At 43.2% G+C, this 15,581-nt stretch overlaps 1 long non-coding RNA gene across 1 annotated transcript in view; it reads right to left on the bottom strand.

The window, feature by feature from the left end:
* Nucleotides 1-13,670, bottom strand: part of LOC105484461 (uncharacterized) — a 48,352-nt gene extending 34,682 nt beyond the window's left edge. The window contains exons 1-2 of the long non-coding RNA XR_988964.2: nucleotides 13,612-13,670; nucleotides 4,513-4,599 (exon numbers count right to left, since the gene is read on the bottom strand). This is a non-coding gene — a long non-coding RNA (uncharacterized lncRNA). The remainder of the gene's footprint in view (nucleotides 1-4,512; nucleotides 4,600-13,611) is intronic.
* Nucleotides 13,671-15,581: the final 1,911 nt, after the last annotated feature.

The raw sequence follows: 15,581 nt of genomic DNA, 5'->3' as shown, positions 1-15,581 counted from the left end.
TAGCATATAAACAAGATTTTTAAAGTGCTGGAACAGAGATGGACTTTAGAGCCTTATGCTCTCTGGAGACTTGACCCCAAAATAATCAAGAGAGATTGTGCTTGGGCGATCCCCAGCCAGCCCTAAAAATGCCCGTGCCTTGCCTTGGGTGATCTAGGGTGCATCATCATATAACTTGGCTGCAAGTTGCCACCAGGTCTTTCATTTGGCTTTAATACTCTAAATAAAGAGTTAGTAACAAGTACATAGTCCTTGAAATAAATGTGGTAGAGTGGAAAAAATGAAGATATTAAGACTCAGATAAGCCTAGTTCTGAACGTCAGTTGTCATGCCCAACTGTACTTCCCGTGGCAAGTTACTTCAACTCTGAATAATAATAGCAGAAGTCACCATGTAAGATAAGTCAGCAAAGGGCCAAGTATTTTATGTGCTAAATCAGAATATCCCCTACTCTACTAGTATCCTGGGGTCAGCCTCCCCTAACAAAATAGCCTGAGCCCCTAGGCAACATGCTACATCAGAGAAGTCTAATATTTTCTCTAGTATTTCTAAGATGGGCCCAAATGTTCTTCAAATTTCTGCTGTCAGCTCACCTCTTACCTCTTCTCTCCCTCTTCCTCCTGAGATGTTGTTCTCTCTCCTTTCTTCTTTCATTGAAGGTTAAATAAGGCTCCTTCTCCTTAGGCCTCCACATAATACAACACAAAGTTTTTCCCAATGGTTTGGTGATATGGAAGCAATTACAGAAAAGGAAACAGGCTGGAGTTTAATATCACAGTCTTGCCAACCCCGCTACCACTTCTAGAACCTAGGCCTAAGGCTGCCATGTACCTGGGATCTCAACCTCCCACTGTGAGCTTTCTCTCATTCTCTCAGCTACCGGGCTAGAAAACAGAAATTTTCTGTTACTTTGTTATGCAGGGCACTTTTAGACCCCCTTAGTTTTATTTCATACCCCTGAGCTTTGCCTTCGATAACCACAAACGGCCCTTTAATGTGAGTTTTCTAGGCTGAATGATATGAAGCTTTGAAATGGCAATTTTTCTTGCACTTCTGATCAGGAACCCCTCTCTTATCGATAGTTCTTGTAAGTGGAAAGGAAGTAAATAGAAAAGTAATTCTCACCCTGTCCCTAGCATAGGGGTCATGAAGTTCTGGGATTCCATTCTCCTCTTATACAGATATCACTTTAAACCTGTGAGTAAATTTAAGCCTAGAGAATTGAAATAATTTTCTCAGTGTCATAAAGCTAGTAGGTAATATTTTAGAACTCAGTGCGTAGACTTCTGCTCCCTCTTGGAAGTCAGTTGCCATGTAAAAAGTCCAACCACCTTGAGACCACCATGATGTAAGGAAGCCCAGTTAGCCATGTGGAGAAAAAAAGCCTTGTAGAGAGCATTGAGGAACCAGACATATGAATGAAGCCTTCTTGGATCTCCCAGCCCATGTTAGGCACTAGCTGAATGCAGATGAATGAGTGACAACAGCCAGTGTCATATGAAACAGAACTATCTGGCCAAACCACATCCAAATTGCTAACTATTCCTGTTTATAAACCCAAAAGATTAAAGAAACAATAGATTAAAGACTATTTGATTTGACAAACAGTTGCATTCCTTCATTTATTCATGTACAATACATTCATTAAGCATCTACTATGTGCCGGGCACTGCTCTAGGACCAGTGGACTCCACCACGGAAGGGGTAAACAAGGCCTTTTCTCAAGGAACTTCAATTCTAATGCTAGGAAGACAGACAACACGTAAAGAAACAAATCAATAAAGTATAAAATGTTGGGGGTAGGTGGGGCACAGTGGCTCATGCCTGTAATCCCAGCACTTTGGGAGGCCGAGGTGGGCAGATCACAAGGTCAGGAGATTGAGACCATCCTGGCTAACATGGTGAAACCCTGTCTTTACTAAAAATACAAAAAAAAAAAAAAAAAAAAAATTAGCCGGGCATGGTGGCGGGTGCCTGTAGTCCCAGCTACTTGGGAGGCTGAGGCAGGAGAATGGTGTAAACCCAGTAGACAGAGCTTGCAATGAGCCGAGATCGTGCCACTACACTCCAGCCTGGGCAACTGAGCAAGACTATGTCTCAAAAAAAAAAAAAAAAAAAAAAAAAAAACAATGTGGGGGGTAATGGTAAAAATTATGAAGAAAAATAGTGTGATCCAGGGATACAGGTGGGAGCAGGGAAGGATGTTGGTCAGGAAGCAGTGTCTATTTTTAAAGTCCTCTCTGAAAAAGTGACTTTTGAGCAGCTTTGAATGAATCGAGAGGGTGAACTATGTGAAGGAATGAAGGAAGAACATTCTAAGAAGAAGGAAAAACAAATAAAAGCCCTGAGGAAGAAACAAGCTTGGTTACTCAAGGAAGAGCAAGAAGGGCAGTGTGGCTGGAGTGATAAGAGAAAGGGGTAAGATTGGAGAGACTCACAGGGGTCACACACTGGAGGGCCCACATGCCTCAGTGGGGAGTGTGGATTTTATTCTAGTGTGCTCTCGGAAGGCACTGGAGGTCTTTGAGCCATCTATCCTGGCTGCTGCGTGAAGCACAGACAACAGAGGGGAAAGCGTGTAAGCAGAGAAACTGGGAGGTTATTGTAATTGTCCAGATGAGCAATGATAGTGGCCTGAACCTGGGTGGTAAGAAGTGATAAGACACGGGATTTAGTCTGAACAGAGTACCTCAATTTCACATAAAATTATTATTCAGAGTGAATCCTCAGCTCTGAGGTTTGGAAGCATTTCCATTTTTTAAAACTGATGATTGAAAGAGCTGAGCTGAGTACTTCATCAATGCCCTGAGAGGCAATGCTTGGCATTCCAAGCCTGCCCTTTGAGTGCAGAGAGGCCCAAATCACCAGGACAGCACTCAGGTGGGCAGAGCAGAGATCTTATTGGATCCAAAGGGAAAGCCCCATGTAAGCATGCATCAAAGTGGCCTCTGCTTCTCTTCCTAGGTGAGAGATCAGCTAACTTTTCAGTCAGTCATACAACTATCATTGTGGCTGTCCTCTCTGACACCTTAGAGGAGATCTTAGTTGTTTGGCACGTTCCTTGGAGAACAATGGAATTAAACCTTTTGTAGCCTAACAAATATTCCTCAATATGCAGAGCTGATTTCTGGGGAAAAGAAGGACCAGTTGGCATATGGCATTCGGAATCTTCTGGAAAGGAAGTAACCTAGATTCCTACTCCTTCCTACCCAACATTTAAAATTACAGAAGCAGGAGTGGCCTGACCATGTTTTGTTGGCAGGAAAGGATCCTAAAGGCCCCAAAGACAAGAGGGGTGACGGGATGCCATGCTGGGGACTCAGGCTTATCACTGAGGCCTGAGGCTTATGGGTTTGAATCAACTCTGGGAGAGTGTATGGCTGAGGCAGAAAGAGGCTCACAGTGAAGTCAACAGAACTCAGGGTATTCCTTTGGGAGCAATGTTTAAGAGTGAGAGTGTGAAACTTAGGGAGCTGTACCCTTGCAGCCTAAGTGTGGATTCAACAGTACTGACAATAGCCTAGAACTTTGAGGATGCCATGGGATTGGCAAATAGTTTTCAACAGGGATACCATGTGGCAGCGGGAAACATAAAGTGCATTGGATCAGACCCTGCTTTGTCACCTATTGTGTTTGAGCCAAAAGTCTGGCTCCCTTTGGACTGAGTGACTCCCTGGTGTTCAGAAAAATGGAAGAGAAAAGGGCATCTCATGAGATCCTGGATTTCCTACAAATAAGGATAAAAGTGCACCCTGGTGATTAACTGAAGAAATGAAAAGCACCATCTACTTACTTGGTAGTGGCCACATATGCAGTATGGTATATCGTACAGCATATATATGATAAATAATATATATACCTGATATGTATGGAAAAGACATGCTGCCTTACAATCATGAAAATTTGGCAAAAGCTGTCTTTTCTGGTAGGACAATGGGTGTTTTTATTTATCTTTTTAATTGTATGGACTTTCAAATACTCTAAAAATTTTCTACATGCATTACTTTTTCCAAAAAAAGTAAATCAAATATAAAAGAAGGGAATGTTTAGCCCTCATCCTGCCAGACAAATGCCCCTGCAGGTGACCCCAGGAACTTATCACCAATGATAACTTCCACATCCTTTTGTGGCTCCTGTGATAGCCATAGGTGGTGATTCCTAGGCCAGTGAGTGGCCGGGACCTGTGCTCCCCTCAGCAGGAATCCTGGCTGGCCTGTCTTCCCCAGCCCAGAATAGGACGAATAGGAGGACCTTCCTGGCCTCCTGTTACTGATCAGGCTCCTTCCCTCTACCGTTCTGGGGACGCTAATGAGGTGACCACTCATGGGTGTCAAGAAGGGATTTCCCACACAGGCTCCTTCGTACCACATGTGGCTTTGCAGAGTTTCACTTCAGGTGCCAGGTGGCACACCCACACAGAGACAAACAGACCCTCTCTCATATGATTTGCATGACCCGGCCTATCCTCCTGGGGTCACTTCATTGTCACTAACATTTACATATGGCACTCACCTGGCCTGAGCTCTGTGCTGAAGGCTGAGACGCACGCAAAGATGAAAGCTCCGACTGTCTTCAACACATCTTCAATCTAGATGGGACCTGGGGGACATAGAAGAAAGAGTCGCTGACACAAAGTAGAACATGCTGAGGGTTAAAATAGGGATAATCTCCTGATTGACTTCCTCCCATGCCAACCAAAATTACTCCTATCTGTTATCAGGTTCAGCCTTCCAAACCTCTCCAATGAGTGCCCTCGTATCCCTTCCCACCACCTCTGCAATGGTTCAGTCCTCATCCAGCTGTTACCAAGGCTCTTGTACTGGCCTCTGACCACCATTCTTCCTTCATGCATTTGCATTGCCAGAAGGTAATCCTTCATTGCTGTGTTAGTCAGCATTCTTCAGGGAGATAGAACCAATAGGCTATATAGGGTGAGTGTGTGTGTGTGCGCGCGCGTGTGTGTGTGTGTCCTGTCCTTAAAAACATTGAATAGCATCCCATTACCTTCATGAGGAAGTCTTAACTCCTTAGCACAACACTTTCTTCTATGTCCCCCAGGTCCCGTCTAGATGCCTTTCCCAGTGTAACTGTAACCTATCTTTCCCACCTGAGCTCTGTCTTTAAATTTTTTCTTCCCGCGCTCCAGCCCCAAGAAGAAGGCCCCTATAGCCATCCCCCTCCCCACTTCGCTCCCCACAAACACAGCACTTCGAGAGGCCAAGTCGGGAGGATCACCTGAGGTCAGGAGTTTGAGACCAGCCTGGTCAACATGGTGAAATCTCATCTCTACTAAAATACAAAAATTAGCCAGGCATGGTGATGGGCTCCTGTAATCCTAGTTACTTGGGAGGCTGAGGCATGAGAATTGCTTGAACCCAGGAGGCGGAGGTTGCAGTGAGCTGAGATCACGCCACTGCACTCCAGCCTTGGTGACAGAGCGAGACTGTTTCGAAAACAAACAACAACAACAACAACAAAAATACTCTAACAAGACCAATTTATCAACATTCCTTAAATTCAACATAGCCTGAAATATCCTTTTCTTTAACTTCTGCCTTTCTTTTCTCTTTTTCTTTTTTCTTTTATGAGATGGAGTCTCACTCTGTTGCCCAGGCTGGAGTGCAGTGGTGCCATCTCAGCTCGCTATAACCTCTGCCTCCCGGGTTCAAGCAATTCTCCTTCCTTAGCCTTCCGAGTAGCTGGAATTACAGGCACACACCACCACAATCAGCTGATTTTTGAATATTTAGTAGAGACGGGGTTTCACCATGTTGACAAGCTGGTCTCGAACTCCCGACCTCCAGCGATCTGCCCTCCTCAGCCTTCCAAAGTGCTGAGACTACAGGCTGAGCCACCTAAATTCTGCTTTTCAAAATTCTGTTCACTCTTCAGGGTACAATTCAAATGTTTTCTTTTCCACGGAGCCTTTTTCAGACTCCAGCTGGGAATTAATCCCACCTCAGACCACAACACTTGGCTTATATCTTCTTAAACGCATTCATTGTGTTATGCTTTGCCATCATCAACTTAACCTTGAGCTCCCAGAAAACAAATACCACATACCACATGTCATTTCCCTTTGTGTCCTCAACAACACAGGGCATTGCACACAGCAGACACTTCTCCTCCTCTTTGAATCAAGAAGCAAGTCATTCTTATCTTATTTTCAATACAAGAAATATTTAAGAAGCCCCAAGACTAAGGGCATGGTCCACAGATGCCAGGTGACTGAGAGGTACTAATTGATCCAAGGATGGATATCAATCTTCATAATTTAATTTTGTTCAGTGAATTTACTTATATTGGTGTCTCTTTCCCTCCCCAATACTCCCTCTCTCTCTGTACCCACACACACAAACACACACTCACACTCACACACACATCTCCTATATATCCCATTGGTTCTGTTTCCCTGGAGAATCCTAATATGGCAATGAACTCTTAATGGGCCGGAAAATTAAGCCACTCCTGCCAGCATAGAGAGCCTGGTCCCAAGAGAAGTTGCATGTCAATACAATACAGTTTTTCATATAGGAACATGTTTTCCCTAGCGCTGACATTTCCCCCACGTGAAGGGATGTCCGTTCATGTGACATTCCTGGCCCTTCCCACCCTTCACCTGGTTGGTGAGTAGAGTTGGAGGGAAGCACCAGACAGAGTCTTCCAGCCCCTTCCTCTGTTTCTTCTTCTTCCCTTCTGCCTTCTTATGCTCAAAGTCTTACCTGGAAATATGTCCCCTGCTGGGACAGGGTAGGCAGATCTGCCCAATCCTGTGCTCAAATAGCAGGGTCATTTGTTTCTCACTGTAAGTTGCTTCTTCCCATGTAGCTTCTGGCAAGTAATAAAGATAATATTTTTGTCTCCCTCTTTACTGTTGTGTCTCCTGTTCAGAATCCCAGGCAGGGAGGAGGCCCCCAGGCAATGCATATATCTTGACTTCACAGCTTCTGAAGTGTGCCTACCTAATGAATAGCCCAAGGTGGGCCCTTGGACAATGCCCAAGAACGCTGGAGTGATGGAGCTGAAGTGGTCTCAAAGGTGTCGAGTCCAGCCCCGCTTGGTACTGAGGAGGATTATTACCCTTGCTTCTACCACATGGGAGGTCATGAGGAGCAAATAAGAACATATATGTAAAAATTTCTGTAAAGCCCATTCTGGTATAAAATGCAAGGCAGAATTACTATTGTGGCTGCCGTAATCCTGTTGATGTGGGATCCCAGATACCCACTCCACCAACGTCCACCCAAGCTCCCTAAGGCCATTACATTCATGCCCTCAATAAAGACAGTTTTCCCAATCTTATACTTGGTTCCTGGCCAAACCGCTTCCAAACCTGACTTTGAGGCTTCCCTCCCTCTCCTTCCTTCTCCTCTCCTCCATCCCCTCCCTCTCCTTCCTTCCCTCCTTTACTTATCCAGGACAAGGAGATGGGGTTAGAGGGGTGAGATGTGGAGAAAGGCACAAGCATGACCCAACCTGAGGGTATTTTTCCTCCACTGCTCAAGCAGATAATGTATTTTATAGTCTGCCAGTCCCCAGAGAAAGTTGGGAGCTTTTTGGTTTTATGCCATATTTGGGTGCACTCACCTCCTTTGGGGAAAAGGAAAACATTCCAGCAGCACAGAGCAGTCCTGCCTGCACAGAAAGTCCTCCTGCAGCCTTAACTCACAAGCCCTCGGAATTCCTGTAGGTGGGGCCAGGAGACTGGTGAGTCTGTGAAAGGGACGGTGCACCTTGCTGCTGCCCGCTTCAGCTCTCTGCCAGAGAGCAACTCTGCTTCCGAGATGATAGCAGCAATCCCACCTCTAGCTCCCGGCTCCCATTTGGTGGAAAACTGTCTGAGCAAAAATCTCACCCTGAGCCAGCTGGTTTCCTTCTCTCTAGGTCAACCTCTAGAGAGAAGGGTGAAGGAAGAGGACCGAGGAGGAGAGGGGCATTTAGAACAAGAAAAGGGTCAAGAAGGGTTTTGTTCTCTTCCCAAAAGGACTGAGCCTGCAGAGCCTAAGAATTCCTCTTTACAAGCTGGGAGGATTGAGGCCACAGCCGACCAAGGGATGCCATGCATTTGGCACTGATCATCCTTCATCTGGACCATAAGAGGCCTGTGTTGCCTCAACCTCACCCCTGCTGCCAGAACATATGTGGCAAATGCTGTGACTGCAAATTCTTAAGGAACAGGGCTTTGGAGCAAGTGAGGCCCTTACTCTGGGTGGGAGTTCAAACCAAGAGACACATCTGGGAGGACACGGTCCAAGGGTGATCTGGAAGGTGCCCAAGGGAGCTCAAGGGGATCCTGGGACTAGGAGCCTGTGTTGGGGCACAGTTTGATGTTATATTTTCTCCCTTTCCAGCTGTCTTCCCCACTTTGACAGAAACAAAATATCAAGCACTATGAATGAATATTCCACAAACTTGGTTGTACAAGAAATAGAAATGTCCTACAGCTTTATTTACTTTCATTTTAATGTGCCTCTGAGCCCCATTCCCTCCAGTCTGGTGAGAAATCCAGTCTGGTCATTACTGCAGCCCCCACCTACCCACTAGGGTAATGCAAAGGGCCCGGGCATCAGGTTCTCTAAGCAAGCTTGAGCTGCAAGAGAAACTTCCTTCCTGTGGAGCCTGCAGGAAAAGGAATGCAACCAAGTAGAAGAGGGGACACACTGTCACTCTGGGGAATGTTTTTAGGAACTTAATTATCATTGCTTTGTGGTAACTCAGCAAAGGAAGTTTTTGAAAGAAGGATTTTGTCTTTCATTTAGAGATCCAATTCTAGTCTCCCAAATGTGATCTAAATTTTGCTTATCCATTCATTCAACAGATGCTCTTCTAGGTGCTGGGGATGCATCAGCAATGCCTGCTTTCATGAAGCTCATATTCTAGCAGGTGATGACAGAAAATAAATAATAAAGCATAATAAATCAACTGGATGGTATGGTAGAAGGAGATAAATGCTTTAGAAAGAAAATGTAGAACAAAATAAGAGAGATCAGCAGTATCGGCAAGAGAACCACTCATACTTTTAATAGGGAGATCAGACAGTTGAGTAAACACTGAAAGAGGCGAGGGAGATGAACGACCTAGACAGAAGTAACAGCCAGCACAAAGACCCTGAAGTGGGAGTGTGCCTGGGTGTTATAAGAACAGCAAAGAGGCCAGTATGTCTGGGGCTGTCAGAGGGAACACAGGATAAAATAGGGGGAGTTGGAGTGGAGAAGTAACAGGGTCCAAGTCAGATAGGGTCTTGTAAGCCTTTTCCCCCAATTTGTAATCCACCACCTGGAATAGAAATTGCCATAAGCTCCACTTCCATTTCTGTATCCCCAATCCCTGGCATATTACCTGCCCCCAGTAAATACTTGTCAAGTGGATCATTGCAGGTGCAACGCACTCATGATGTCCTACTGCATGCATCAGTGCTGAGTCATCACTGCCAACCAACAGGGGATTCCATTTCCCCTCCCCAACACTTCCATGTCCCCCTCCAACCCTGCAAGCATCCCTGATGCAATATTAGACTTAGTGTAGTCACAGCCCATGTCTTCACCCACTCTGAAGGGGGATACCCCAGGTCTCCAGAAACCATTTTATATTAGATTCTTGTAGAAAAGGGCTGAGAATGCAGGTCATGCGACCAAAGAAACAGGTCAGCATTCTTAATTGTCATAAGTTAACTTATCTTCTGGCCCTGTACTTCCACCTTTTATGGCTCTGCATCAGCGTCCCCCTTCCTCCCTCCCTCTTCCAGAGGCCATTCAAAGAGCACTAAAGATTTCCCCAGGAAGGAATTCCTGTGCAGAGTCAAAGCATGTATAAGGCACACTAATAAGCAAGGGAGATGAGGTGTACTTAGTCTATTTTCACTTAAGACAGCGCAAGTCAGCATACCAAATTTGTCCTAGGGCCTAGCCCTGTCAGCCAACAATTGAAAGAAGAAAGGAATTATCACGCTCCACCCCACTTCTACTTTACCTCATGACCTGACAAGACCTTGCTTCTTGCCCCTCAAAAGTCAGGGCTCTACATTTCTGGGAGAGACCAGGGGTCAGATCAGGTCAGCATATTCTTACAGGACATTTCCTCCCAGAAAAAAACTAAAGCGTCACCTTTGGGCACCAGGGCTGTCGCACCTGGGAATTAGATACGATGAAACTAGGCACCTTTTAATAAAGCTTTGAAATGCTTTTCAAATTTTCAGGCCCCACCAACGTTTTTATTTGACTCTCAGAGCGGCATTAATCTTGTCTCTCCCCACACGTTCTAAAAGCGCTCTTGCATTCTCTCTCAGTCACTGCCTCCTGGGGCAGGTGCCACCTCACAAGACTAAGAAGGCAGGCCTCTGCCAGCCCCGCAAGGACTCGCAGACAAAGGAGAACAATGGGAATGAGTATAAAGGTGCTCTAGAAAGGTAAAAGCTTTAGACAAATGTTACTCAGAGGTCAGTGCAGGTCGCTATGCTCTTTAAAATATACATCTGATTGGCTCAAACCCCTATATTATGTCCAAGGGAAAAATCTCATGCCTCCCTTGAGAGTTCTGCAAATTGCAAGGGAGCTTATATTCTCTTCTCACCTCTGGCCCCAATTTCCTGCCCTTGCTGAATTCTTATTCTCTGTTCTCCATAATTCTGCACCTTCTTCATCCAACCTTATCCTCTCACCTAAAAGCAATCATTTTTACAAGCGTTGCATGTTAGCAGAATTTTTATTGATGGTTTGTAGGTCATGAGGGATGGGTTACATTTTCTCACCACACAGCAAACAACCTAACATCTGATACTAGATGTCCCATTTCTTGAACATTCTCCGGGGATTTCTCACTGGCCATGCCTTAATGTGCAACACCACAGCTCCTCTATCCCTGTCTCCCCTGAGAATTCTTCCTACTTCTGGCTGAAAGCATGGTAGTTCTCTCCCCTGCCTTGCATATCTGAAGCCCATCTAGGTGTGCAATGGAACCAAAATCCTTTGGCTCCTTTAGAAGCATCAGCTTTCAAAGACAGCTGCTTTCAATGTTGATCCTTTTTCTTCATTTCGCCAATATAATGACGACTTTAATTCTAATTCATTAGAAAGCAGAGAAAAAGTCTTTCATTTCATTTATAAGCCCACTCGCTGATTTGTAGCATTCTCTGCCCTACTATCCTTTAGGCACTGAGCCTCTAATTACATTCATGGCTAATCAAGTGAACTTTCTACCTCAATCTACCTGCCCAAACAGCATCAGCACACCGCATCCTGTAAGTAATCCAAGACATTACTATGTTATAACTGCTGCAAATGTTTCTGCCACCAAGTGGTCTTAACCTGGGGTCATGGAAACCCTAAGGAAGCTAGGCACAACTTCAGGATGTCTGTGACTCTCCTAAAACTGTAGGCATTTAAGTGCATTTTTTTAAGGACAGGGCTTGTAACTTTAATAAGATATTTACAAGCATCTGCAACCTAATAAGATATTTATAGGCATCTCCAACCCCCTCTCCACCCTAAAAAGGCTTTATCCACTATTGATAGCCAGTGAGCAGGACTGTGTCAAGCTCTGCATGAACATTACAGCCTAAGGTGGTAATGTAGCCTTAAACCAGGTCACTCTTTAATTGGCAATCTGGGAAAAAGAAGAAATCATTATGAAAAGATCTAAATTTTCAAAAATACCTGCTATGGAAGTCGTGAAAAATCAACAGGAGTTAAAGGCAGGGAAAATAAAAATATTACAAAAATGTTAAGACAGATCTTTTAAGAAATGTAATTCAATAAGCTAATGCCCAAGAGCTAATGCCTTTTCTCAGACATTGACAGAGTAATTCTGGAATGCAGAGACTTACTCCTGTATTTCACACGCTGAAGAGTCTGGTTTTATAACTTAAAAATATTAACCATAAAAACAAAGATGAACCAGATACAAAGATTTATTGTATCCATTGGAAATGGGCTTAGCTCATATAAAACAATCGACACAAAGGTAAGGATAGATGGAAGCCTAGAGCCAATTAAAACTAAATGGGAAGGAGATTTAAGTCTGAAAACTGGAGATAAGGGCTGGCAATTATCCTGTCATCTAGCCAAACACACAACTGCTACTATTCTGGGTGACTTGATGTACTTTTAATTATCATATCATGTGTTTGAATCTAGCTTTAAAAAATTGACTGTTAAAAAATATTAAGCTCTTTTCCCAATGAATTGGGGGGAGAAATATTCCTTTCTGTCCACATGGTTTCTCTACACAGAGCCACAGTGGTGCAGTGCCATTAAAACTGTATCATAAACTACAGAGAAAGAACGCTCACCATCTCCTGATCTGTGTTTACCTAATATTAATTCTCAGTTGAATGTGGAAATGGTTAGTTTGGCCTCATTTACACTGTTGATAGTCTTACACCAGATTACAAGAAAATAGATGAGAAAGAAGACCCTTAAATGGTAAGTAGCTTAAAAGTCTTAACTAAACTTGCCCAGTGGGATACAGCACTACCTTTATGTTCTGGGCAAGAGGGTCCCTGCCCCAGACCTATGTGTTAGAGGGTCTCCTATTTCTCACATTATACACATATCAACTTACTGAAGATAATATGAACACCTCTGTCACGTGGGATCTGGTGCTCGACTCTGATGCAGAGCAACCCACAACCCTAAACATTCACTCTTGTTTCTAGAACTCTTTGGGCCTCAGGGAAACATTTCGCATCTCTTGCCCATATCCTTGAAACAGAAGGCAGCTGCATCTGAATGCCATGAAGGTTTGTGGGGTTTGTCCTGCGGTGAACCATAGGGACAGTTTGAGCAGCAGAAGCACTTAGGTGTAAAAGACAGATTAACTTGTCAAATTCTTCCTTTCAGCTTAAATGCAATACTTCTTGCATGGCAAATCATTGTTTCCTAATAGTGCCAGATGTCTATTTTCTTCCTTCTCTTTATATTCTAATTTGAGGTTCCAGAAATATTCACAAATTAGCACAGTATTTGCAACAGATGCAGGTAGAAACTGAGGTGTATTTTGCAATATTAAACAAATCATATTGCCCTTAAATTTGTATGTAGGAGTGATCTATATGCTACCAATATTTTTATTGTCAACTAAACAGATTTTGAATACTAAAACTATAAGTTGTTTTAATTTCTATAAAAACACTTAAAATATATAATTAAATTGTTTAAAGTTAAGTTAAAATTCAGCTTCATACAAAATTTTTATTTAAAGTATTTGCATTCAATACTTCTACTTCCAGGAAGATGGAATAGACATACGTAGACATATCTACGTCTCCCATTAAGTACAACCAAAAACCTTGGAAATTATATATAAAATGAAGATAAGAAGATACTGAAAAGTACAGTGAGGAAAGCAGACTGGCTAAAGACTCCAAAGCCCAAGGAATAAGAGAGCAGTGAGTTCTCTGGATTTCTTTTTGCCTCATATATCTCAGATTTGGAGCTAAACAAAATAACAACCCAGAAGCATCAAAAGGCACGGACCAAAAAAAAAAAAAAAAAAAAAAAACCTACAAAAGGAGCAGCGTAGCATGACAGGAAAATTTTACGTAATAACCATTCCTCTCTCACCAAACACCACAGAAAATAAACAAACAAACAAAAGCCTGTGGCCCACTCCTACCTGTGACAGCAAAGTCCAAGTAGGAGCCATTTCTCTACCGTTGAGAGACTGTAATGAGGTGTCTAACACATCTGCTGGAGTGGTGTCAGAGAAGGTCACATAGGCAGCTGAGACTTTCATCTCCACTTGCCAGTAACAAGTTTCCCAATCCACCTCTCACCATGGTGTCCATGGAGACAACATTGGAAGCCTGAACTTCTACCCTCTCATCCAGAAGTTACCAAGAAGCTCTTTTCCTCTCCTCTGGGGTGGTGCTGGTGGAGGCCACATAAAGAGTCCAAACTTTCATGACTACTGAGCAGTAAAAGAAGGCACCTTTACTGCAGAATCAATGGAGATGACATGGGGAGCCAGAGCTCCAATCCTCACCTCACAGTAATAAGAAGCAGCCCCCTCAGGTGTCAGTTGTCAACAGAGAACAAAGTAAAGAACATGGTCTTTACCTTCACTTTGCAATAATAAGGTGGTGACCCTCACCCCTGTCCCCTGTACAGTGGTACCAAAAAGGCCAACAAAACAAGAAAGTTTAAATAAAATAGAGTCTCAGACCATGATATGAAAATGTTCAGGTTTCTATTGAAGATCTTTCCTCATACCAACAGCCAGGAACATCTCAAACTGACTGAAGAAAGACAATCATCAATAAATGCCAATGCTGAGATGAAATAGATATTAGAATGGTCCTACAAAGATTTTGGAGCAGCTACCCAAATTGAAAAGTAAGAAGTTAAATTATCCTTGTTTGCAGACAATAAGATCTTATATTTGGAAAAACCTAGACTCCACAAGAAAACTATTATAACTGATAAATAAATTCAGTTTGCAAAACCAGGATACAAAATCAACATATAAAAATCAGTAGCATTTCTATATGCCAACAGTGAACAATGTGAAACATAAATTTAAAAAGTAATCCCATTTACAAAAACCACACATAAAATTAAAAACCTAGGAATTAACCAAACAAGTGAAAGATCTCTATAATGAAAACTATAAAACACTGATGAAAGGCCGGGCGCGATGGCTCAAGCCTGTAATCCCAGCACTTTGGGAGGCCGAGGCGGGCAGATCACGAGGTCAGGAGATCGAGACCATCCTGGCTAACACGGTGAAACCCCGTCTCTACTAAAAAAAAAAAATACAAAAAACTAGCCGGGCGAGGTGGCGGGCGCCTGTAGTCCCAGCTACTCGGGAGGCTGAGGCAGGAGAATGGCGTGAACCTGGGAGGCGGAGCTTGCAGTGAGCCGAGATCCCGCCACTGCACTCCAGCCTGGGCGGCAGAGCGAGACTCCGTCTCAAAAAAAAAAAGAAAAAAAACACTGATGAAAGAAATTGAACAGGACACTTCATGGATTGGAAGAATCGATATTGTTAAAATGTTCATACTACCCAAAGCAATCTATAGATTCAATGCAATCCCTATCAAAATACCAAAGACATTCTACAAAGAAATAGAAAAAACAATCTGAAAATGTATATGGAACCAGAAAAGACCCAGAATAGCCAAAATTATACCAAGCCAAATAAAAAAAAAAAAAAAAACTGTGCAAATCACATTACCTGACTTAAAATTATGGTACAGAGCTATAGTAACCAAAACAGTGTGGTACTGGCATAAAAATCAACACATAGACCAATGGAACAGAATAGAGAACCCAGAAACAAATCCACACACCTAGAGTGAACTTATTTTCAACAAAGGAGACAAGAATATATGCTGGGGAAAAGGCAGTCTCTTCAATAAATGGTGCTGGGAAAACTGGATATCCATATGATCCATATGCAGAAGTTGAAACTAGACCCCTCTCTCTCACCATATACAAAAATCAAATCAAAATGGATTAAAGACTTAAGTTGATGACCTCAAACTATGAAACTACTACAAAATATTGGGGAAAATCTCCAGGATATTGATCTGGGCAAAAATCTCTTGAGCAATGCTCCATAAACACAGGCAACTAAAGCAAAAA

This window comes from Macaca nemestrina, chromosome 1 (assembly GCF_043159975.1).
Source record: "Macaca nemestrina isolate mMacNem1 chromosome 1, mMacNem.hap1, whole genome shotgun sequence".
In the NCBI taxonomy this organism is placed as follows: Eukaryota; Metazoa; Chordata; class Mammalia; order Primates; family Cercopithecidae; genus Macaca; species Macaca nemestrina.
This window is presented reverse-complemented; position numbering and strand designations above follow the sequence as displayed.